The sequence below is a fragment of the Nannobrachium achirus genome (genome assembly GCF_963921795.1).
Source record: "Nannobrachium achirus genome assembly, contig: SCAFFOLD_112, whole genome shotgun sequence".
Lineage (NCBI taxonomy): Eukaryota > Metazoa > Chordata > Actinopteri > Myctophiformes > Myctophidae > Nannobrachium > Nannobrachium achirus.
In genome coordinates this window covers 15,541-41,953 of record NW_027665015.1, presented here as the reverse complement: position 1 = coordinate 41,953, position 26,413 = coordinate 15,541, and the positions used below count along the sequence as shown (strand labels likewise).

Genomic DNA, 26,413 nt, shown 5'->3' with positions numbered 1-26,413 from the left:
CTGGGAGTATGTGATCCATGCCCTGTCACTGAGTATGAGAATTCATCTTGATTTGTTCTGGTGAGTTATTTACAATGGTTATATACTGTACAATGGTCCTCAAACATAATGTCATGACTGTTATGTTATTTCTGATGATATGATACCACTGTGATTTAATGACTGAAGATGAGTAATCAGTTTATTCTGTGAATATATAGAAAGTAATTCCCATTTTGGCCTATTTTAGGCTGGGTCTTTTGAGAATGGATTTCAACTGTTGAAGCCTCTGATCTACAACCACGGTGGTGAAAGAGTTCAGCAGTTTGGCGAGCTATAGCCCATCTGAGTCGATCCGAAAGAACTGTTGCTTTGATCTGGAGAACTGGTAGGATTGACATGGACATTTCATTCTTTCCACTGAGACAAAGGAAGGGAACACAAAAGAAGACACACTGGTTTTGCTTTGAAATTAATTTCATAGTCACTGATATTTGATGTGCATTAAACTGTCATTTCATTTAAAGTGAACTTTTGGTTAAAGTGTTCTGATACAAGTTCAAGGACACTGATAAGAGGACACATTATTTTGATAACAGGTTTAAACGAGATACTGTATTTTGATACAAAGGGAAAATATGTCATGCACTAAGAGGTATTAATTGTATATTTTTGAGTGTTAAAAAACGGGTACTACTGTAAAAGGTTCAAACCATTTCATTTCATGTTTTGGGTTAAAACATTTCATTTCATACATTGAGGATTAAAAAGTGGTTGGTTTAGATTTAAAAGAGGCGTTGAAATAAATAAATGGATAACGGGAAAAATAAATAAAACCGTTGAGTAACTTAACTGTAGGTTAAATAGGAACACTAAAATAGTATAAAATAAACCTTGGGTTTAAATCAAGTACTAGACTGACCACTAGTCTAGTTAGGTGGTATTTTGTTTTGCACACATTTTACAAGCTGGAAACAGCAAAGTGTTCACTGTCATCCCTCAAGTTATATTCTATTTTATTTTATTATTTTTTCAACTTGTAATACATCTAATTATCTTTAAACATACTTGTTGGTCTCTGAGTCTTCTTTACTGTTGTTGCTCACTCATTAACCCTTTAATACTCATCCCTCCTTCAACCGAACCTATAGTCTCTGATGCACTGGCCCAAACAAATGCTGATTTAATTGAAGTAGAAATACATGTCTGTACCACCCAGTGCCTACTAATATATGCTAGGACTGAGTCCGGGTTACAGAACTTGGCGAGAGCTAGCCAGGAGGGTTGAGTACAATTTAGTAGCAACAGTAAAATTCCAAATCACAGAAAATAGCACTATGGAAACAATTGTGAAAGAAGAGGGCATAGATGTCCTTAACTCAGTTATTATAGATGGTCTAACCCAAACTACACTGGATGAGGAGCTTGAGAAGCACCTAGAAACATATGGTTCTATTAAACAAATGGTGCGTATAGATGATCCCAAATCAGAATATCACCGTCACATGATCCTTGAATTCCACACTAGTTCCACTATGCACACACTAAGGTCCCTACTACCAATTAGGTACCCGAGCTCAGATACAAATGTTATCTTCAATGTGCGTGCCCTAGATAGTGTTTACACTGTTACAGCCAGTAGCGCCACCAAGGGGTATCTTGAAGAACTGCAGGCTGTTGCTGACAAGAGTGGCAAGTCATTTCAAGAAGTGCTCCAGGAGGAGCTAATGAAGATCAGCATGATGAAAGGTGTCAATCTTCCTGCCAGAGATAACACAATTCCCGATACACATTCCGAGACAGAACCCTCTTCTGAATTAACAGACACCAGTTTGGAAATTAAGGAAGTTGAAACACCATCTCCTTCTCTTCTGCTTGGCACTTCTCAACACAAGCTGGATAGGAGCCTGCCAGTGGTGTATCCCCCATCTCCTAGAGGGAACTATCAGATGACAACTGCACCGCCATCTAGCATGAATGATACATTGAACGTTCACCCCTACACACCACTGTCCTCTGGCACGTCACACCACTCAACCAGGGAAAGTGATGCCACTGCAATGACACATACTGCCCTCACCATGAACGACATTAATCCTCCGGCTGTGCAGCGGGTAGTTGTTGAACACGTCATGCGGACCAATGAAACCATGTCTCCGGTGCACACTTCAATTCGCCTCCGCACCTTCTCTGGGAAAATTCCACGTCCGAACAGTGAACTGGATTATGACACCTGGAGGGCAAATGTTGAATTACTGCTCACTGATCCATCCTTGTCAGACCTGCATAGAACACGAAGGATCTTAGACAGTCTGTTGCCCCCAGCCACTGATGTCATCCAACACATTGGCCCTCAGGCTTTGCCATCAGTGTATCTCAAGCTACTAGATTCAGTCTATGGTTCTGTAGAAGACGGAGACGAGCTGTTGGTTAAGTTCATGGCAACATGGCAGGACAAAGACGAAAGCTCCTCCACTTATCTAAATCGCTTGCAAGTCACCCTGAGTGCAGTCGTCAGAAGAGGAGGTATTGCAGAGAGTGACCGAGATCGTTATCTCTTAAAGCAATTCTGCCGGGGCTGTTGGCAGAATAACTTGATCACGGACCTCCAGCTGGAGCAAAAGACAAAAGATAAAATACCTCCTTCCTTTGCAGACCTGGTGCTACTCATTAGGACAGAAGAAGACAAACAAGCAGCAAAAAACAAGCGAATGATACAACACTTTGGGCTACAAAAGCAAAGTTGTACAGCACCCAAGCTACGAACTGCAACAAACCGTCTGACCACATATGTTGCACCTGAAGAAGAAATAACTGAGACAGAGTCACTTAAGGAACAGATCAGTGAAATGCAGGCTCAAGTTGCTGTCATGCAGACTACAACTCCTCGTAAGGCCAAACAGCCTAGTTCTGGAACAAGCGAACTCAATGCGCTAAAAAGGCAGCTTGCTGAAATCCAAGCCCAAGTCATTGGCATGATGACAGCAGCTCATGAAACTAACAAGGAACCCTCAGAACCTGCAGAGATTAAGATACTGAAGCAGCAGCTTGCCAAACTCCAAGCTCAGGTGACCACACCTCCAGTTAGAGGTCTGCAGACCATGACCTCTGCATGCTCTTGTGATGCATGCCCCAGGAAAACTGAACACCAGTCTAATAGGCAGTCTAGTACTGAGAAACCAAAAACCAACAGACCCCGTCCCTCTTACTGTTTCAATTGCGGAGAGGACAGACATCTTGCAGTCAACTGTGAGAATGAGCCAAACCCTGTTTTGGTTGAAGAGAAGAGGCAGCTACTTAAAGCGAAGCAACAGCAATGGGACCGTCAGAATGGTGTCACTGGCACCCAGCAGTTAAACTACTAGCAGCCCCTGTTGCAGGGCAAACAGGGACTGAGAGACAAAATGACCGCCCTAAAGAAACTAAGAGAGTGAACAGCAAACATGCTTCTGCTGAAAACACATCTGTCAGACTGCCATCAAGACTAGTAGGAACAAAATGCACCGCTCAGATCAAAATTGAAGGCAAGGAAGTCAGTTGTCTTCTAGACACAGGGTCCCAAGTGACTACCATTCCAAAGTCCTATTATGAGAAGCACCTACCTCGTCATTGCATGAAGTCCATGGATGACTTATTGGATGTGAAATTGGAAGTAGAGGGAGCCAATGGACAGGCAGTGCCCTACCTTGGGTATGTGGAGTTGAGCTTGACCTTTCCCGAAGAGTTTGTAGGCAGAGAGATCCAAGTGCCCACTCTGGCGTTGGTAATCCCTGATGTCAATGACATGCCCCAAATTCTCATTGGTACAAATACACTAGATGTCCTCTACTCCAACTATGTGGAAGGAAATGAATGCCACCCTCAGTCATCCCTTCATGGCTATAAAGTGGTGTTGAAAATCCTAGAAGTGCGACAACGGCAAGCGGGCACTGGAGCCCTAGGTTGGGTAAAAGTACAGAGTGATTACCCTGAAATAGTGCCAGCAGGCAGTACGGTCGTTCTTGATGGGCTGCTCCATATGAGTAATGTTCATTGTGAGAAGTGGGTCGCTGTAGAGGCCCCATCAAGATCCTCTCTTCCTGGTGGGCTACTAGTGGCACGCTCCCTGTGCACCTTGCCTGATAAGCGCCCCTATCGTCTCCCAGTTATGATAAAGAATGAGAGTAAAAATGACCTCATGATTCCTCCAAAGACGGTGCTAGCTGAGATCCATGCTATTCAGAAGGTGATGGGAAAAGAGCATTCTGCAGACTCAAACATCCCACAAGCCAGAGAGCTGGATTTTGACTTTGGTGACTCACCTTTGTCACCTGAGTGGAGAGATCGGATCACAAGACAGCTCAATGCTATGCCCGAAGTGTTCGCCCTTCATGATCTAGACTATGGACACACTGACAAGGTGAAGCACCACATCAGACTGAGTGATAATACCCCGTTCAAACACCGAGCTAGACCCATCCATCCCCAGGATGTAGATGCAGTCAGAAAGCACCTTCAAGAGCTACTGGATTCTGGTACCATCCGGGAGTCCGAGTCCCCATTCGCATCCCCCATAGTCGTTGTGCGGAAAAAGAATGGATCCGTGCGTTTATGTATTGACTTCCGAAAGCTCAACTCCCAGACCATCAAAGATGCCTACGCACTACCCAACTTAGAGGAAGTGTTCTCTCTGTTAACTGGCTCGAAATGGTTCTCAGTCCTTGATTTAAAATCAGGATATTATCAGATTGAGATGGAGGAAGCTGATAAAGAAAGGACTGCCTTCGTGTGCCCCCTTGGATTTTGGGAGTTTAATAGAATGCCACAGGGAATAACAAACGCACCAAGTACTTTCCAACGGCTCATGGAGAGATGCATGGGAGATCTCAACCGCAAAGAAGTATTGGTCTTCATTGACGATCTAATAATCTTCTCTGACACCCTGGAAGAGCATGAGTCGAGGCTACTACAGGTCCTGAAACGACTAAAAGAGTACGGATTGAAATTATCTCCGGAAAAATGTAAATTCTTCCAACAATCTGTCAGATATCTTGGACATATTGTGTCCCAACACGGAGTACAGACAGACCCAGAAAAGATCGAAGCCCTTAAGACCTGGCCAGAACCCAAGAATCTTAAAGAATTACGATCCTTCCTGGGGTTCTCGGGGTATTACCGGCGTTTTGTGCAAGATTATTCTAAGGTCATCAAGCCTCTCAATGACCTAACAGCTGGGTACCCCCCTCTCAGGAAAAACAGCAGTGGAAAGGGAAGTAAAACGGATCAGTACTTCAACCCAAAGGAGTCGTTTGGAGAGAGGTGGACTTCATCGTGTCAAAGAGCCTTTGAAGAGATCATTACCAAGCTCACTACAGCCCCTGTTTTGGGGTTTGCAAACCCCAAACTCCCGTACGTCCTGCACACTGACGCCAGTACAACAGGGCTTGGTGCAGCGTTGTACCAAGAGCAAGACGGAGAGATGAGAGCGATTGCCTTTGCAAGCAGAGGATTATCGAGGAGTGAGGCTAAATATCCCGCCCACAAACTAGAGTTTCTGGCTCTAAAGTGGGCTGTCACTGCCAAATTCAGTGATTACCTTTATGGCACAGACTTCACCGTTGTCACGGACAGTAATCCACTGACTTATATCTTGACATCTGCCAAGTTGGACGCCACTAGTTACAGGTGGTTGTCTGCCCTATCAACCTACTCCTTCAAGCTTCGATACAGAGCAGGAACTCAAAACCAGGATGCGGATGGACTTTCAAGGCGACCACATGGAGAGCTCAAGAATGATGCAGTGTCAAGGAAAGAGAGTGAGAGGATCAAACAGTTTACTCTACACTATATGACAGATGAGGACAAGCAAGATGTTGTGCTGCCCGAAGCAGTAAGAGCCATCTGTGAAAGACATGAGGTCCACTGGGTTCATCGAGATCCTTCCAACTCAGACCCATCAGTCACTCTGGTGGAATCTCTGGCTATTCATGCAGATGCTTTACCCAGTGAGTTCCAGCAGGAAGACGATCATGGACTCCCGGTGGTGGCTCACTTGACTGTAGAGGAGTTAAGAGACAAGCAAAGAGCCGACTCAGACCTCAGAGCAGTTATTGAACACTTGGAGTTGGGAGAGCAGCCTTCTCCTACAGTACGACAAGAGCTTCCTGACCTTGCCTTGTGGCTTCGGGAGTGGAAGCGATTGGAGCTAATGGATGGAGTATTGTATAGGACACGACAAGAAAATGGACAGATCACACACCAGTTAGCTTTGCCAGTTGAACTGAGAGCCACTGTTCTGAGAAGTTTACACGATGATATAGGCCACCTAGGTATCGAACGGACACTTGACCTTGTGAGGTCGCGATTCTATTGGCCTAGGATGGCTGGAGATGTGGATCACAAGATTAAGACATGTGTGCGCTGTGTGCGCCGAAAGACCCCACCTGAGAGAGCAGCCCCGCTGGTGAACATCACAACCAGTAGACCTTTGGAGTTGGTCTGCATGGACTTTCTCTCATTGGAGCCCGACCAGAGTAACACTAAGGACATACTGGTGCTGACAGACCACTTCACCAAATATGCAGTGGCCTTACCAACCCGAAATCAAAAGGCACAGACGGTGGCCAAGTGTCTTTGGGAAAATTTCTTTGTGCACTATGGTTTCCCTGAAAAACTTTTGAGTGACCAAGGGCGGGATTTTGAGTCCCACACGATCAAAGAGTTATGCCGAATTGCTGGTATTCATAAAGTGAGGACCACACCGTATCACCCAAGAGGGAATCCGGTAGAAAGGTTTAATCGAACCCTACTCCAGATGTTGGGTACTCTGGAAAATAAAGATAAGTCTCATTGGCGGGAGTTCGTTAAACCTCTAGTGCACGCCTATAACTGCACACGGAATGACGTGACTGGGTTCAGCCCATATGAATTGATGTTTGGCAGACAGCCTCGGTTGCCAGTTGACTTGGCATTCGGCCTACCTGTCAGCAGTCCACCCAAGTCACACTCCCATTTTGTACGTGATTTAAAAGACCGTTTGGAAGAAAGCTACCGTGTTGCCATTGAAAATTCTTCCAAGATAGCTCAACGGAACAAGCTACGTTTCGACAAACGAGTTGTTGATTCCACCCTTGAGCCAGGCGACCGAGTACTTGTGAGGAATGTCCGGATAAGAGGGAAACATAAACTGGCCGATAAGTGGGAGCCTGACATATACATAGTGGTCAAGCGAGCGGGCAACCTTCCAGTGTACTCAGTCCGACCAGAAGGCCAAGAAGGTCCTCTCCGGACTCTACATCGTGATCTATTGCTGCCCTGTGGGTTCCTACCTGCTGCTGAGTTAGGAGAACCTCCACAGCCAACTGTGAACAGACCTAAAACAAGGAAGCAGTCTCGTATCGATGAGGCTGATATACTAGAAGATCAATCAGATTTTGAAGATCAAGACGACTACTACCTACCTGGAGAACATGCATCCAACACTGACATAATTGAAACAAGAATCCTGACCCAGTCAGAACCAGTACCTCCAAGGGAAAGACAGCCGATCAGGGAGAAAAACCAACATACATGTATGGTTGAGTTGCATCCTGCCCCTGCCCACTCAAATGAAGATGAGGAACATTGCTTTACCAGACAACTGGGGAGCGACCCATGTTCAGATTCAGAAGGAGGATCAGCCGAGAGGACTCTCCTAAATCTACCTGTTCCAGAATCCGAAGAATCAGATTCCCCTGAAACCGAAAGAGAAGCTGCTGGGAAATCCACAGAGAGTGAAGCCTTACCTGAACCCAATATCATGGATGAAACTCTCCCTGTTCCCTCAGACCTGTCATTTAGTGATAGCAGCAGCAGCGACGGGAGGTCAATTGACGGTGAACCTAGTCAAGTATCAGTGGAACGGAGCCATGAGTGTACGGATGCTGACCGTCTGAATGAAGGAACAACCCCCCCAACCTACACACAAGAAAGTGAAACCCCTATTAGGCGTTCCCATAGGCCCAGAACACACCCTGAAAGATTTCAGTACAATCAATTAGGAAATCCTTTGCTGTCTATAGCTCAGTCTTTTGTTCAAAGCCTGAATGTAGCTTTTGCAGATGCACTACAGAGCTTTAGTTATGATGATGCCCTTACCAAAGCCATGTTTGGTCAGTCTTGTAGGTGTAACGGGACGTACACACCTTTAGGGGGGGAGCATGTAACCCATGTTACTATGCCTTAAAATAAGATTTTAAGAGCTGCTTAAATAACAAATTTAAAATGCATATTTATCATGAATATTAAAATAGGATCAGCAATATACTACATATTGCATAAAATTCATAAAGGAAATATAGTTTTGTGTCTAAAAAAATAGGTCACTGCAGTACAATTATTCTCAACCTGAGGTCTTATATCATTCACTTTTAAGGTGAAGGCGTTTTATTTTGAAAGTGTAACGTTTTGATGACACTGGAATGGAACAGATCTGGGATCAGTGAAGCATTTTCACTGTCCAATCAGCGCCCTGCTTACTGCAGGAGAGGGTGTGACAGAACGTCATGTTCCAGAAACTTCCTCTTTGATCTCAACCAGGGGAGAAGCAAGTCGCGTTTTTGCCTGGAGATTGATTATATGTTTTGTAACGTTGGAAAGCTGATTAGCAATCTAGTTTTCAAAGAATCCCATTGATAAAAGGGAGAAGCCCCCGTTGTGTAGTGTTTGATCTGGAAACACAACGTTTTGTGCTTTGATCTTGGAAGAAATTCACGTAAGTGTTGATTGTCAATTGACCCACTTTTCACCCACATGTGCGCTACCAGCTAAATGGCTGCACACAATAACACCATATATTTGGCTGTGGAGTGATTCTAGACCCTAAAAAAACGATCTGTTCTGTTCCTATGTCACCTGTTACTGTATAGTGGATGGAACTGGGAGTATGTGATCCATGCCCTGTCACTGAGTATGAGAATTCATCTTGATTTGTTCTGGTGAGTTATTTACAATGGTTATATACTGTACAATGGTCCTCAAACATAATGTCATGACTGTTATGTTATTTCTGATGATATGATACCACTGTGATTTAATGACTGAAGATGAGTAATCAGTTTATTCTGTGAATATATAGAAAGTAATTCCCATTTTGGCCTATTTTAGGCTGGGTCTTTTGAGAATGGATTTCAACTGTTGAAGCCTCTGATCTACAACCACGGTGGTGAAAGAGTTCAGCAGTTTGGCGAGCTATAGCCCATCTGAGTCGATCCGAAAGAACTGTTGCTTTGATCTGGAGAACTGGTAGGATTGACATGGACATTTCATTCTTTCCACTGAGACAAAGGAAGGGAACACAAAAGAAGACACACTGGTTTTGCTTTGAAATTAATTTCATAGTCACTGATATTTGATGTGCATTAAACTGTCATTTCATTTAAAGTGAACTTTTGGTTAAAGTGTTCTGATACAAGTTCAAGGACACTGATAAGAGGACACATTATTTTGATAACAGGTTTAAACGAGATACTGTATTTTGATACAAAGGGAAAATATGTCATGCACTAAGAGGTATTAATTGTATATTTTTGAGTGTTAAAAAACGGGTACTACTGTAAAAGGTTCAAACCATTTCATTTCATGTTTTGGGTTAAAACATTTCATTTCATACATTGAGGATTAAAAAGTGGTTGGTTTAGATTTAAAAGAGGCGTTGAAATAAATAAATGGATAACGGGAAAAATAAATAAAACCGTTGAGTAACTTAACTGTAGGTTAAATAGGAACACTAAAATAGTATAAAATAAACCTTGGGTTTAAATCAAGTACTAGACTGACCACTAGTCTAGTTAGGTGGTATTTTGTTTTGCACACATTTTACAAGCTGGAAACAGCAAAGTGTTCACTGTCATCCCTCAAGTTATATTCTATTTTATTTTATTATTTTTTCAACTTGTAATACATCTAATTATCTTTAAACATACTTGTTGGTCTCTGAGTCTTCTTTACTGTTGTTGCTCACTCATTAACCCTTTAATACTCATCCCTCCTTCAACCGAACCTATAGTCTCTGATGCACTGGCCCAAACAAATGCTGATTTAATTGAAGTAGAAATACATGTCTGTACCACCCAGTGCCTACTAATATATGCTAGGACTGAGTCCGGGTTACACTACATTTTCAAGAGTTAAATACCTATAAGCGTCCATTTGGTTTCATTTTACACTCGAGAGTTAAAGACCCATAAGGGTCCATTTAGTTTCATTTTACACTCGAGAGTTAAAGATCCATAAGGGTCCATTTGGTTTCATTTTACACTCGAGAGTTAAAGATCCATAAGGGTCCATTTGGTTTCATTTTACACTCTCAAGGAAGGAATGGGTTGATAAAGGAATTCTTATGTTGGGCGATTTATACAAAGCAGATTCTCTTAAATCATTTGATGATCTAGTTATAGAATGTGTCCTTCCCAGGTCTACATTCTGATGGCAACATCTGCAACTGAGGCCACATTCTCATAATATAATTCGGTTTAGTCGTGCGAATGGGAGGGGTGAAGTTGCCACATTCTTGCATATTTAATTGATATGTTTGCGCTCACACACATTGTCATCCGAGACAAGGAATCGCTGAGTCCACGTCTGTCCACGGGACATGTATCCAAGCTGCATAATGCCTCCTCCATCTCCCTGTGTTTAATAATTCTTCAAGTTCAACTCACAATGTAACGCAGGACCCCCGCAAATATTTATCTGCGGTCGACGGTCGTAAACAGGCGATCAAAAAAAATAAAACCATGCGGCGGCGGGAGGGACTCGCAAAATCTACCAGCAATAAACCAGACAGCAAATAGGCCTACTTTAGCAAGATATGAATATCTACGAAGAGGACAACGTCAACGTCTCTCTCTCTCTCTCTCTCTCTCTCTCTGCCCCTCGTCTTGCCCTCCGCTGGCTCCTTCTCTGTGCTCCGCGGCACGCGTAAAGCGTCTCCATTTGGACATGATTGCACAGAGAGCAAGAGAGAGAGAGAGCGCGCACGAGCGAGGGCGAGAGACCCACACATCGGCCTATATTATATTATATGATATACAAGTGACTCCAGTGGCACTTTCCTTTGATCTAACAGTGAGCAACTCCTCACAAATAATACACTATGTGCGATCGAGGGAGCGGTGATCAGAAATGAAATCAATGAGGGGAGGAGGTGGCCAGAATGGTCAGAAATCTAATGAGAGCAGACGGTCTGGAGGGGGATTTAACCTTTTATAAATAACTATGGATTTAACCCGCACATGGCTCTATATTGCCTGTATTTGAGACGGATGGATTCACACCAACAGTGAAGTGTTTGCTGTAGTGAATCGAAACCACCGTTTTTTTGTGGATTTGCATTCGTTTCTTTGATTCGAAAAAGAATACGGATGTGTCTTCACACATGCCCAAACGTTGTGTAATTTCCAACAATACGTTAGAGGATTCGTTTTAATCGCAATAAAACGTGCCTGTGTGAATGCCGCCTGAGACACTGTTACCATGTGGAGTATTTGGTTCAGCCAGAACTCTGCCTCAACATTCTGACTTGTTGGATGGCACCACCATGGTGTTTGGTACAGGGCACGAGGCCTCATTTAACCATTCTAACATCTTTATAGAAAACATGAAGGTGCCTAAGGCATTGAAAACAGTATTGGAAAGTGATCTGAACCATTTTAAAGTGGAGGAGTTGGAGGAAAACTGCAAAAAAAAATCTACAAAACTGTCTAAAGATATCAAAATCAGATTGATTCAATTTAAAATGATCAACCGCTTATATTCCTCACGGTTGTACAGACTTGGTCTTAAGAGTAAGGACCCATCATCGGTGGGCACCCTAGTTCACACTCAGTGGGAATGTCCCGTAACTGAGAGTTGTTGGAAGTAGATCCATAATTGCATCTTAGAAAAGACAAGGGTTGATTTTCCATTAAGCCCTAGGCTTTACATACTGGATGACCCAAAGCAGGCTGCCCAGAGTTACAGACCTGTAAGGGTCCATTTGGTTCCATTTGTACACTCTCAGATTTACAGGCCCATAAGGGTCCATCTATATCTATTTATTGAGAGTTTTGGAAGCGCTCGTCTTCAATAACGCAATGTCCTCCTGCATTATGTGACATTTAGAAACAGGTGATACACAGGACTGTTGAGTGATTTCTAGGAGCGCTTCCAACCTCCACATGTAGTTGAGTTGAGTCCAATGTCTTCCCTGCACCCTCACTGACTTAAATGGTAAATGGTTCATTTATATATTGCCTTTATCGGCCCTTGTACAGAGATTGTGCATTACATTCACCCATTCATTCATACAATGGCGGAGGAAACCATGCAAGGCACCAACCTGCTCACCAGGAGCAACTAGGGGTTCAGAGTCTTGCTCAAGGACTCTTCAACACTAAATCTTGGGGAGCACGGGATCGAACTGTGAACCCTCTGTGTTCTAAGACTGCAACTCTACCCCTGAGCCACTGAGCCACTGCTGCCCCCTGCTGACGTCAGCTGGTAAGTGCTTGAGGGTTCAGGCTGCAAGGACTCCAAATGGTAGAAAAGGAATGGAACAACACTTTAGATGAGTGTTTCACACTTTACATCACATTTAAAACTCTTTACTGTCCTTATTTACAGTCATTGCTTTAAAGGCTGTGATTGTTTTGAATATATATTATATTTACGTATTATATTTACGTTAATCTGTTCGTTTTAATTTCTGTTTAGTATAACAGTTCTCACATTGTTTTAGTCTCCGGTCACCACCTGTAAATAATTAAAATAAAAATGTCATATTATGAGTTACATTGTTCCTTTATAGCAAGGGTCTTCAACAGGGGGTCCGGGACAACCTAGGTGGTCCTCAGAGTTACTACAGGGGTCCTCCAAATCTTTGTGTGATAGAAACTTTTTTTCTCTGTTTTTATATTAACCATTTGAACCCTAGTGTCCATATTCGGAGAACTTTAGTCAAAAATAGCAGATCTACTGCGAGGCGTGAGCTTGTAGATCGGCTATTTTCTGCAAAGAGGGGAAAAAGAGGGGAAAAAGAGTACAGAGTGAAAGGTCAAGTTTATTAAGTATTGACGGTTCAAGTGGTTCAATATCTGAAAACACAAAGTGACATGAATGAATCCAAAATACACATTGTGTTGTGAAACAATGAAATATGGAATCTATTAAAAGGGTTCTTGGACTGAAAACGTTGAAGACCCCTGCTTTATAGAACCTTACATTATGTCATTATGGTACATAAATATGTAAATCTTTCCTCCTAACATAATAGTAGGCTATATGTCACAAGGAAAACTAGAGAGAATATCAGTTTCCATTACAGGACAGATTGAAAATAACTTCATACTTGATGTTAAACCACTTGAACCCCAGCATCCCTATTCTGGGGGGGACATTCACCAAAAATAGCAGATCTACAAGATCTCACGTTGTCCATCGGCTGTGAGCCCTGTGCTCTGATATACATTATAACCAGTTTAACCCATTTTAAATATCTTAAAACTGGCAATGAGTTACATTGTTGCTTTATAGAACCTTACATTTATGTCATTAATATCAGTTACATTGTTGCTTTATAGAACCAGTGCTCTAATTGTGACTGTAGGTCGCAGTTTACTATCAGAACCGTCACATCTTGACCGTGCCTGTATTTATGGGTAACACTTGTCTTTTTTTGTTGATTGACTCTCACGCTCTGACATCACGCTTTGACATCACTGTGATGTCAGGGGAACCAAATCCCTTTTATGCCCATATATGGAGATCCATGTGATGCCAGGGGAACCAAATCTCTTTTATGCCCATATATGGAGATATGGAGATCCATGTGATGCCAGGGGAACCAAATCCCTTTTGTGCCCAGATATGGAGATCCCTGATGTCATCAATTTTAAGCCCATTATGTGAATATCTATGGGTACCAGGAGTCTCCAATATACAGTATGGGTAACTGATCCTAAAGACATCACTGACGAGATGTCTAAGACATGGCGCGACCTCGCCCTTTAGCCCTTTTTTGCCCTTTTTTGCCCTGGTAGAGATCTGGTAGAGATTATAACCAGTCATTTAAACCAGTTTATATATATTTAAAGTGGCAGCAGGCCTACAACCATAAAATGCGCCTGCAAAAGGGGAGGGTTAAAGAAAGTTATATTTTAAACTTTAAAAATATCTATAAAATGTAAAGATCACATCCTACCACTTTTTCACATCAACATTGGCCACTAGGGTTCAGCAAAACCCCAATTAGAGAATAGGTACAAATAGAACCAAATGGACCCCTAGGTCTGTAACTCTGAGAGGGTACAAATGGAACCAAATGGTCCCAACAGTCCATGTAGTTCCATTTGTACACTTTAAGAATTACACAACAGACAAATAAAATCAATGATAAATAAATAAGTCATTCATAAAATGTTCTGTTTGTTTGAATAGTTTTGACATGATCAAAGGGGATGATGTGCAAAAATAATAAATAAAGGGTTGCCTAACAAACAACTAGCCAATCAGGGTGTGACCAAACCCTCCAGGCAATGGGATGCCTCAGTCTACACAGAGCATGTGGAGCTACCAGACTACAGTAATTTATAAATCAGTGGGAATGTGGGTGAATCTATAGATCAAAGTTGTGGAGTCCACTAATGATGCAGTGTGTGGACACATCTTGAAACAGGTACGTTACACACATGTTTCATTCATTACAATACCAACTGTTTGTTATTGTCAACAACAACACACATGTTTCATTCATTACAGTACCAACTGTTTGTTATTGTCAACAACAACACACATGTTTCATTCATTACAATACCAACTGTTTGTTATTGTCAACAACAACACAGGAAGAGCTTCATGAATGAGACTAGAACAGAGGTTGTCACTTTGTTTGGTCTCAGGTCACCTCTGTAAAGAACTGTTTCATCCACCACAACCCCTGAGTTACATTGTTGCTTTATAGATAGTCAGGGAATATTATCAGAATACCTGTCAAATCTGGGAATAAATTCCTTACCAAACATATCTAACAACGTTTGAAATTCAACATTCCTAGGAGAATCTTTGACAGCTAGGGTAATTCTGGGTCTCATTCACTTACTATGCACTAATAGGTACTATGAGGCGCGCTACAGACAGTTGCGAGAGCTATCGTGTCCGTATCGTCTGAGAATGAGGCCAGGAGGGGAGGTTCCAATTCACTGTCAATGAAGGTCACATGGTTTTTTGTCGTTGCCGTGTCTCTTGGCCAAAAGACAGCCTTCTGTTGAGCAAGAGACACGGTAACGACATGAAACCACGTGACCTTCATTGACAATGAATTGGAGCCCCCCTCATTCCCCGACGATACAGAGAAGATGTCTTCCGTGTATGTCTGATTGCGGCCTAAGGGAAAAAATGACTCCCCAAAATGATGCTTTAAGTAGCATGTGAGGGGTCTAACTAGGTGTTTTTAATTTTTCTGAATCCATTGTAAGTATTTGTTTGGCATGAAAAACATTCCTTGGGCTAACCCCATAAAAAAGTGATGAGTTTACACACACACACACACACACACACACACACACACACACACACACACACACACACACACACACACACACACACACACACACACACACAGTCTACACCACAATGGCATTGCACACAAACATTCTTAATATTACCTGCAGATGGCAGTATAGTGCTGTAACATGGTTCCAGGCAGCAAAGCGTGACAAAAGACGAGGCTTAACTCAATTTGAAATCCTCCCTGTGATAAATCATTCCATCCCCCAAACAGAGCTATAATCAAATTAATAATACATTCATTAATCCATTTTTTTCTACCTTTCTACCATGTTTTCTTTCTCATTTTTTTCCCTCTCTAAAAAGTTGGATCCGTAAATTAAGATTAAACTCCAAAGCTCCGTTCTATTTCTGAGTTGCTGTAAGTAAACTTCTCTGCACTTTTGTTCTTTTTCTTCCTGCTTCTTCCTGTAATGCTATTTAATTACCCTGCAGGACTCCATGTGGTTTTGGGAGCAAAGTCCACGATTTCTAACTAAAGCCTGAGTTGTTGCACCAGGAGGGAAAGTCTAAGTCTCTGATGAACCCCAAATCCATTCAACAATATTTGTCTAGCCAGGGGCGTCACACCAAATTCTGGGCCCTGGGTACAGGGATTCAGAGCGGGCCCCCCATGAATGTTCTTCAAGGGGGGAGGGGTTTAACCCATTTAGACTGATTATTATGCATTATTTTGTGCTTTAACTTTTGAAAAATAGCAGATATACAAGCTCACAGCGTGGCACCGTTGGGCACCGAGTGCCGCACTGCGAGCTTGTAGATCTGCTATTTTTAGAGACAAGTCTTTGCATATTTCAAATCCTTCTGTTTTTTTGAAAAACCTATGTTTCTATGTCAGTGGAGCTCAAACCTTTTCATGTGAAGGACCCCCAAAATGATATGTATTTGGCCAAGGACCCCATCTCAAAATATGTAATTCCAGGGACCCCCCAGAAGCAAAATTTGAGTTGCAAATATGTATATTAAAAAAAACATATATTGAAAGATTTGCACTCATTTTCACGACTTTTTCCACTGCTATTGAAAAAATAGAAGATAGACAAGCTCGCAGCGCGGCACTCTTGTATATCTGCTATTTTTCAATAGCTAAAGTATAAAATAATTAAGGCCCCTCCCTCCACATTGGGCCCTAGTAACTCAGTCCCACTCCCCCATCCCCCCCTTGTGACGCCCCTGTGTCTAGCCAGGGCTTAGACTGCATTGTCAGATAGTCCTCTGTAGGATTCATTTTAAAAAGGGTTTCTCCTGAAAAAGCCATTCTTTCAGTGATGCAATTAAGTATTCCAGATAGATTTCCTCCACTATTTCTCATTTTCTGCTCCTTCTGTCTTGTAGAACGAGCATTCAAGGATTATTGTGTTGTCTTGTCCGGCTGCTGTAATTGTACCCCATGGTCCCTGAACACAGTAAACCCAACAAAATGTGGTGCGACACCCCTGATCAGAACACTTCAACCATCATAAAGAATGGGCGCTCCATCCTTCCCCGCCAGTCTAATGGTAAACTAAACCACTCTCACGTGTCTTGCCACCTGTTACCATTGGCTATTTTTGGATTTTAGGCATACAGTATATTATTTCTCAGTTGGGCTATAAATATCATTTCCGGGGCTTTCAACATCTCCCTCCATGCACATATCTGTAGGCCCAGGGTATGGGTTAATGAAGGAGAATACCTTATCTAGGGCAAGTGGCTTTGCTCGGAGCTGAAATTGTACCTTCTCCATTATAAGTCCTGACCTGCTCTACCACAGCAGATAAAGTTATGGACCCCCACTGAGCTGGGGTGTTCTAAGTCTGTGACCCTATGAGGATACTGTATATCATGACCTACTTTCTTTTTCTTCTTCTTCTTTTTGGCTGGTGAAATTCACCCTTTGTCAGCCTTCTGATTGGGCCCAGACTGACCAACCAGAAGGCTCTTTCTGCCTTGTCCCACCCTGGTTCCGCCTTTTTTATGTTGAATTTGCTAAAACATCATTTTTGGAGCAATACAACATTTACAAACATGCCCAATCACTACTGATTGCACCTGAGAGGCTTTCTTCTTACATTAACCAGTTGAACCCAATAGCATCCCTATACCGCGAGCAGAACATAGCAGATCTACAAGCTCAAGTCCTGACCTGCTCTACCACAGCAGATAAAGTTATGGACCCCTACTGAGCTGTGAAGCATGAGGCATTGTGAGCTTGTAGATTGGCTATTTCCAGCAAAAAGATTTGATGTAGGGGGGGAAATAAAGAGCAGCCCAAGTACAAGTATTATATATATATATTTCCAAGTGTTGAGGGTTTAAGTGGTTAACTGTTGAAAATACAAGTTAACCTGAATCCAACACAACGTTACACATTGACAGTAGCCTACTTGTCAAACAAGTCTGTGAAGCTGTATGAACATTTTTAATATGCAACACAATGGTATACAACTGTGTGCCCCAGCTCATTTCTACTATTTATATTTATCTATTTCATATTACGTGTCCGAATGTCGTGTGCAATCTTACGTTGAGTTGATGTACAGTACTGAGGTGAAAGTAGACAGTTTAAGCTTGACAATTTTCAGGGCGGCAGCGCCAGGCGGAGTACGGCTGCTCTGACGTAATCGCCGTAGCAGTCAAAATCGTTAAGCAAACTGCCGTTGGCGACAGGGTCCCACCCACTTTTACTAAACGCTTTGGTTCCCATGGTGACGCGTCTATACAGCAGACGTTTTAGGCACAACGTGGAAAGGGAGCTTTTGGCGTAGTAGAGATGGCTGCGACGGCAGCAGGTTGATCTATCGAGCGCTGATCATTTCCGGTTACCGTTGCCATCTGCCGTAAGCCGTCATCTGCTTAAAGTGGCTATTGTCTGCTCCAATACGGGACCCCAACGGCACCTTCCCGCGACCCCACTTTGGGGAGGAGCTGTGTGAACTGTGAAGACAGCGAGAGATCCACATGCATGCTCGTTCCACATGCACGCACGCGTCGGCTCCTAGCCTACGAACGGTGAGGCCTATCGTTGACCGCCTACTACCTATGACTGTGGGTGGCTGGGTCTGCGGCTCTGAATGTGGCCGTGGAATTAGGCCCTTTGAACTGTAAGAGAAGCTACAGTATATTATGGGGGTCCCTGCTTCATCTCTCTCTCTCTCTCTCTCTCTCTCTCTCTCTCTCTCAGCTAGGGGGTCCTTGGCCTGAAAAAAGACCCCTGATTTAACCTACACAAGCATACACAGCCAAACTCCCTCAGAGTGCATTTAACTCCCCATTTTTAACACTTTTTGTCAGGGCTGCTGCTCCAACATTGTCTGAGAGGTTTACCAACACAGTCTCATACCGGGGACGTCAGGGAGCTACGTTTAGTCAGAAGCCGGTGCAGGCAGTGGTTGCCTTCTCTGGCCGCCAGCGACAGCAATAACTGCCTTCCAGGGTCCACTCATAGACATTCATTCATTCTAAAGACGGCAGACCGCTCCGTCTCCGACGTGATTACTTCCGCATGCTCGACATGATTGACAGCAGTAAATATCTGGTAAACTTGTGTTTAAAATATAATAGATCTATATAATAGATGCGCCTGTCCATAAATCAATTATGCTGGCACGCAAATGCCTAATTTATGAAAATGTCCAGCAATAAATAGTATTTCTAATTTCCTGGTTCCTCGCACTGATTAGATCCCGCCTACTGCATCCGGATTCACACCACGTCCACATAACATAACGTTTCCGTATCCGCTCTGACCGAAAATGTTGTTATAGCAACCTTTACTTTTGTAAATGCTTTTTAAACAAAAAGCAGCTATATGTTGCAGTGGCTTTGGAACAAATAACAGTATTTATTTTTTCTCGAAACGATGTCATGTTTTTTTGTTACATTTAGGACGTAAACAATCATTTTGATTCTGAAGGCTGTGTTTTTAACTAGAAGCACACTTCCTCTTAGACGGGGTCTGAGACGGACGTTTGGTAGGCCAATCAGAGGCAGGTAAGGGCGGGTCTTTCCCGAAAGTTTTCGTTGTGATTGGCTAATAGTCACTTGGCAGCAAGTTTTTCACACTACAGAAGGCTAAGCGTTAGGTTGTGGTCATTGTTGATGTTGTTCACTTCACAGACGCGAGGAATTACCATGAATTACCTACTTCTCATAACTCTATGGGAGTGACTGAGGTATGTAGCCTTTCTATCTATGAGTGTCTGCATGTATTAAAGTAAACACGTTTAGTTGTGAAATCTTCACCACAATAGAACAAGGTCAATGGCGTTATTGTTAACATGTTATGATTGCTACAATTTCATACTGGCACAAGGTCAACTAAAAGGAGTTCCTAGTAAGCGTTTTGGCTTATTTGCACAGGAACCACTTATGTATCTCATATAACATTGAAAGACAGGCAGATAGAAGTGGTGCAGTGGTGATTCAATGTTTGGGGGGTCGCGAACGTCGCTATACAGGTCTATTGATATGCAAATAGTTAGTTTCTTTGTTAAACAGTTGTCGAGGTGTGAACCGGGGGGGGGGGGGGGGGGTGCGAGACCTTTAGTAGAACACAGTACTTTGCATAGGGCATTATTAAAGGGGCTATCATAATTATCTATTGATTGATTGATTGATTGATTGAAGACTTTATTAGAAGTTTGCATAGGAAAAGGTACAGTTTCATGACGGTACAGTTCACTGGTACAAGGTCTACTAAAAGGAGATCCATGAAAAGACTAAGCTTATTTCCACTGGAAACCCTGTGCTGTTTGCCTCCAGGGCTGTTTGCCTCCAGGGCTTTTTAAACAAAGAGATTCTGAATATCAATTCAATTCAAAGGAGCTTTATTGGCATGAGAAAACATACGTTTACACTGCCAAAGCAAGTCAAATAAAAACGGTTGAAAATGGGGAACATCAGACAGTGCTAATATGGTTTAGTTATAGAACTGTAATGGTCCATTGGTGGCCACTGGAACATTTGCTCATGATAATATTTCATTGATGTATTCTCATCAATTAAGAAAATGGATAGAAACCTGAAAGCTACATCACTTTGCATTCTAGTATGCCAAGTACTGTGTTCTGTCTGTCTTTCAATGTTATGTGAGCTACATAAAGTGGTTCCTGTGTAATTAAACCAAAAAGCTTACTAAGGTCTCCTTTTAGTTGACCTTGTACCAATGATTTGTAGTGTCATGAAACTATTTTCCCCTTGTACCCATATATGGAGATCCATGTACTGTATTATGGAGATATGCTGTGAGAGCCCAAACATGCTTACTCAGTTATTCGTCCTTTGATGTCTATGACATCTGACCATGCATGTATGGTCTTATGACCATACATGGAGATCCCTGTCTGTAGAACCAGCCACACAGATATGGGCTGTCTTGGACAGCTGTCTTGGCCATATATGGATTCTGTTAGTGTGGTATATATGGGCATTCCCATATGAAGTCCTGTTAGATATGGGCTTAATATTGATGACATCAGGGAACTCCATATATGGGCATAAAGGGATTCTGTTAGTGTGACATCACAGTGAAGCCAGAGCGTGATGTCAGTTAGCTCATCTTAGCTTTCTTATTGCTTTGAGCTGCAAATGGAAGCCTGCATAAACAAGAGTTTCACCTCACTGTTACCTGTAATTGTGTTGTGACAATAAAGTTCATATATTGATTGATTGATTGACTGACTGACTGATTATCTGAGTAAGCAAGAGGGGTTGTAAGGTTGGATCACGCTTTGAAGGTATGGGGTGCCATAACTTTGGTTGCTTGGTAGGCCAGCATCAGTGTTTTGTACTCTGTGTGGGCAGACCTGAACATTTTGGCTGGTTGAAGATCAATCATGCTGCGACATTCTAGATATTTGCAGAGGCTTAAGTGCACATGCCGGAAGGCCAGTGAGGAGAGCGTAAATGTTGATGAGTGTTTTCTTTTCTTCTTTTTTTCCCCCATCCAGTTGGTTGCAGTGAGACACCTGTTCCTCCCAACGATGTTCCTGACACTACCTTCGTAGGTCTTCTTCACTCCAGATTTTATGCCCATACATGGAGATACCTGTCTGTAGAACCAGCCACACAGATATGGGCTGTCTTGGCCATCTGTCTTGGCCGTATGTGGCCGATGTGGCCTAGTCCTGTTAGATATGGGCTTAATATTGATGACACTCCATAGATGGGCATAAAGGGGATTCTGTTAGTGTGACATCACAGTGAAGCGAGAGCCTGATGTCAGAGTGGCAAACCCATTCTGTCTGTGACAGAGACACTAATACATACATACTGACAAGCTGTGACCGTTCACATACTAATCTGCGACCTACGTTCGCCATGTCCACAGCTAGGCATTTATCCTGTGCTTGTGCTTGTCCTGTACTTACAACATTACCCAACATTGTCATTGTAAGACATTATGATGTCACATGAAGTTTGACCAATCATGGAAAACCACTCTTTGCCCCTCTCTGATGAAGCTTTGGGAATAAAAGCCCCCCTGATTGGCTACTGGCATAAACACAGACAGAGATTTGGATAATTTATAGATTTTATAGAATTGTGCAGATATTACAAAGCATCATGGCTTAATGATCTTTCATTTCATCTTTTAAGGTGTCAAGAAAGGTTCCCAGGTCTTCTCTTGTAAGGAAAGGACAAATCAGGTAAAAGAAATATAGGACCCTCTCTGTCTGTGTCTGTGTCTGTCTGTCTCTCTCTCTGTCTCTCGCTCTCGCTCTCTGTGTGTGTGTGTGTGTGTGTGTGTGTGTGTGTGTGTGTGTGTGTGTGTGTGTTAGAGCTGGGATACCCGACCGAAAACCCGCGGGGCCCGACAAGCCCGACGACAAAGTCCCATGCTGAGGTAAACACGTTTTTATAGTTTGATTGGAAATGGCGTGCCGCTGAATGGAGCTCCTAGCTTGTGTTCCCACTCCTGTCCCTTGCATTGGATGTTTATTTTTCTGCGCTGTTGTGTGCAGTCGCAGTGCACTGTGCCAGCCTTGTCCGTTCAACACACATCACATCACTCAAGTAAATCCTGGCTTTTATACTTCATCGCGGTGTGTTCCGTGACAAAACTGTCTGATCTACAAGCTCACAACGCCTCGCATCCGCAACGCGTTGTGAGCTTGTAGATCTGTTATTTTCCAGGCGCAGAAACCTGCAGCAGTCACTGTGTCAGACGTCCTGTTTAGCGCACGTTATTATTTGTATTATTTAATTATCAACGTAGCCTACTATTTAAACACTTTCAAAAGCCACATTGTCGATTAATATTCATATTAAGGGTAAAATGCAGGCACGATGAATGTGCTGCACATTAGAACAAGTTTGCTAGTGAGTGTAAATCAGTGGCTTCCTCAAAGAAAAAGAAATGAGGCGAAAAAGCGCTGGAAACATAAGGTTCGGGCCTCGGCACGGGTCGGACGCATTTTAATGATTAATGCTCAGACGTCGATTCGGGTCGATCGGGCCGATCCCAGCTCTGTGTGTGTGTGTGTGTGTGTGTGTGTGTGTGTGTGTGTGTGTGTGTGTGTGTGTGTGTGTGTGTGTGTGTGTGTGTGTGTGTGTGTGTGTGTGTGTGTGTGTGTGTGTATACAGTATATATTACACATACACATATACTGTGTATAATGTGCGTTTTTGTAATACTTGTGTACTTACAGGAACGCTTGCCCTGCAACATCATTGACATGGACGTGTGGGATGAAGTGACTTCGACTCACCTGGACAACTGACTGCTGCTTGAGGTTCTCGTGCTTTGTGTCCGGGTGGATTTCAGGCCCCTGGGATCAGTAATGCTACGGAGAGCACTTCTACACTGGACGGCAATGCGAGATTGGACTGAGAGTGGATATGCCCACGGAATGGTTGTTGGGGGGGGTTACAACTTATGATGGAAAGACATGATTGGCAGCTGCCATGTTAGCCCCATATAGAACCTCACCCGTCGCTGCATACTGTTGTGCTCCGAGATGAGGTCCTATAAAGGTACCCCAGCACTGCCCGGACTGCCACCACGTTGAGTTGGAAAACACTCGTAACAAAATTGTATCCAAAAAGTAAAGGTAGTTCCCAGCTCCCAGACTGTGGTTTTCCATCCCACGGTACATAAAACATGCACCACGCTTATTTAGTGTCATTAAATTCAGAAAAGCCCCTGGCGTAGTCTCGCGTGGCCAGACTGTTGCCTAACGCGATTTGCAAATGCTCCCTGGCTACGCGAGACTACAGTACAGTAGTTCCGGTTGAATGGGAAAACATTACAAAACTAACGATTTAATCGGTTGTTTTATGCCGTGGTTCATGTTTTATGTACCCTGGGATAGGAAACCACAGTCTGGGAGCTCTGAACTACCTTTACTTTTTGGATAAAATTTAGTTTTGAGTGTTTTCCAACTCGATGTGGAGGCGGTCCGGGCCATCGCTGCGGCACCTTTATAGGCCCTCATCTCGGAGCACAACAGTATGCAGCGACGGGTGAGGTTCTATGTGGATACTGCCATGTATGCTCCTAATGGCCATGGACTGCTGGGTGAAATGACATGCTTGGACTATCATGACTACCATATCTGTATACCTTCATTCATATTTATTTGTGCAAGAGAGCACACAAGTACTGCGATGTGTGTCCTCTGGGGGGGTCACCCATTCGCCTAAAACGTATTTGCCTCAACACATTTGGTCCTTTCGCCTGGCACTTTCGCCGCGGAGGAGAGTCTTTTCACCGCCGTTGAAGAGCCATTTCGCCTAAATGTTCAAGGGTCCATTTTTTTATCCATTTTGCCTGGCTTAAAATGTTAAAGTTAAGTTGTGTGTCTTTTATGACACGCTATGCAGCGCACTGGCCGGGCTGCCACGCTGTGGGCAGACAGACAGACAGACAGGTACAGACAGACAGACAGACAGACAGACAGACAGACAGGTGCAGACAGTCAGAATTTGGCACAGAGCAGAGGAGAGCGCACTGACCAAAACCAGACACGGAAAGTTTATGCTTGCGGGAGGATCTGCACGCCTCTCACCAGAACAATTTTGCTGCATATCCTTTTTACAAAACTTCTTCACCATAAAGCATACTAGCAGTAGGCCTATGATAGTCTTCCAAATCAAATGCTATGATGTATATCGGGACGTCATGACTCATGACCTATTTGCGCAGTGCACATATCAATTAATTAATTATTTGGATGCACCTGATTCCATAGCTCTAATCAATTCTGCTGTCAGACTGTACATGTTTGCATATTATCCCTTTGTCATTTAAATATTATAGTGACTGTCACAGGTGTTCCTGTCAAACGGTGACCATTACTCAAGGCTATGTGCTCTATATAGTAATCACATCAATACAGATTAGAGCTATTGGAATCAGGTGCGTCCAAATAATTAATTGATACGTAGCCTACCTATGGGAATTATATGCTTTTCATACGGAAGAATGTGAAGCATTTGCATGGCTCTTATCTCAGTTATGCCCTATGCAGGTGCAGTGCATATTTACGGTAACTGGGGACCCCCCACCCTGACAAGCACTAAAAGTTGAGGCATTACATTTTGTATAACACAGTTCTATTGTGAAAATAGCAGATCTACATGCTCACAACACCTTGCAATGTGAGCATGTAGATCGAGATGACATGCACTTGTTAAATGTATTCTTGCAGCTGTGTGCGTAAATGCGTGAATCGTCTAGAAAGGGTGGGTGAAAACTCTCTCATCCACGGCGAAAGTGCCAGGCGAAAGGACCAAATGCGTTTAGGCGAATACGTTTTAGGCGAATGTGCCTGACACCCTCTTGGGTATGCATGACGGTGTCCTCTCTTGTTTGAATCAGGGACCAGCATCTCTGGCAAAGGTCATCATTAACAGGCAATGAGAGAACAGTGTTCCTGGTGATGTCATTGGCATCGCCAGTGGTGATGCCAGTCATGACGACTCTACTTCAATCCCAAAGAGGATTTAAACTAGCAGTTGTACCAGGTAGTTTCAGCATTTAGAACAGCAGTTGTACTCGACATTAGTGATGATGTATATGTTTTGTTTTTTTGTTTTGTTTTTTCACTAAGGAAATGTTCAGATTGGGATAGAGCAGTGTTTTTCAACCAGTGGTCCGTGAGGGAGTTCCAGGTGGTCCCAGCTAAATGATGGAGAGTTGGTAACCAAATGGACCCTTATAGAGCTTCTTTAACTCTTGAGAGTGTGAAATGAAACCAAATGGACCCTTATGGACATCAATTACAAGAAGTCTACCTTTACCTGTTATCACCTATGTCAGTGGTTCTCAACCTTTTCAGGCCGTGACCCCCAAAACAATCTAATTTTAACTGCCAGTTAATCACATTTTAACCGCATGACGAGCACTAAGAGTTGAGGCATTACATTTTGTATAGCGCAGTTTCTATTGTTAAAATAGACGATCTACATGCTCACGCGAGGCAATGTGAGCATGTAGATCTGCTTTTGGGTCTGAGAGGCAAAATCCCATCTAATGCTAATCAACATGTGTGTGTGTGTGTGTGTGTGCGTGCGTGCGTGCGTGCGTGCGTGCGTGCGTGCGTGCGTGCGTGCGTGCGTGCGTGCGTGCGTGCGTGCGTGCGTGCGTGCGTGCGTGCGTGCGTGCGTGCGTGCGTGCGTGCGTGCGTGCGTGCGCATCCTCCACACGCGCACCGCACATGCAGATCTCGTGTGTGTGTGCGTGTACTGTACATCCCCCTCCACCCCCCTGTGTCTTGCGATAACTTGTTATGATTTGACACTTTAATAAAATTGAATTGAATTGAATGCAAATGGTTTCCTTTCATGTCTGTTTCTATAGCTGTTTTTGATCTACTCAATGCACTATTTCTCATATAGCCTAGTTTTTATATAGTTAACTACTGTATAGGGGCAAAGATCCATTTTCAGA

At 43.2% G+C, this 26,413-nt stretch overlaps 1 long non-coding RNA gene across 1 annotated transcript; it reads left to right on the top strand.

Annotated features, from left to right (window-relative positions):
- The first annotated feature begins 19,625 nt into the window (after positions 1-19,625).
- On the top strand, positions 19,626-25,981 carry LOC308280656. Its single transcript, XR_013961767.1, has 4 exons — positions 19,626-19,694; positions 21,471-21,523; positions 22,120-22,169; positions 23,172-25,981. It is a non-coding gene; the product is annotated as an uncharacterized lncRNA (long non-coding RNA).
- Positions 25,982-26,413: the final 432 nt, after the last annotated feature.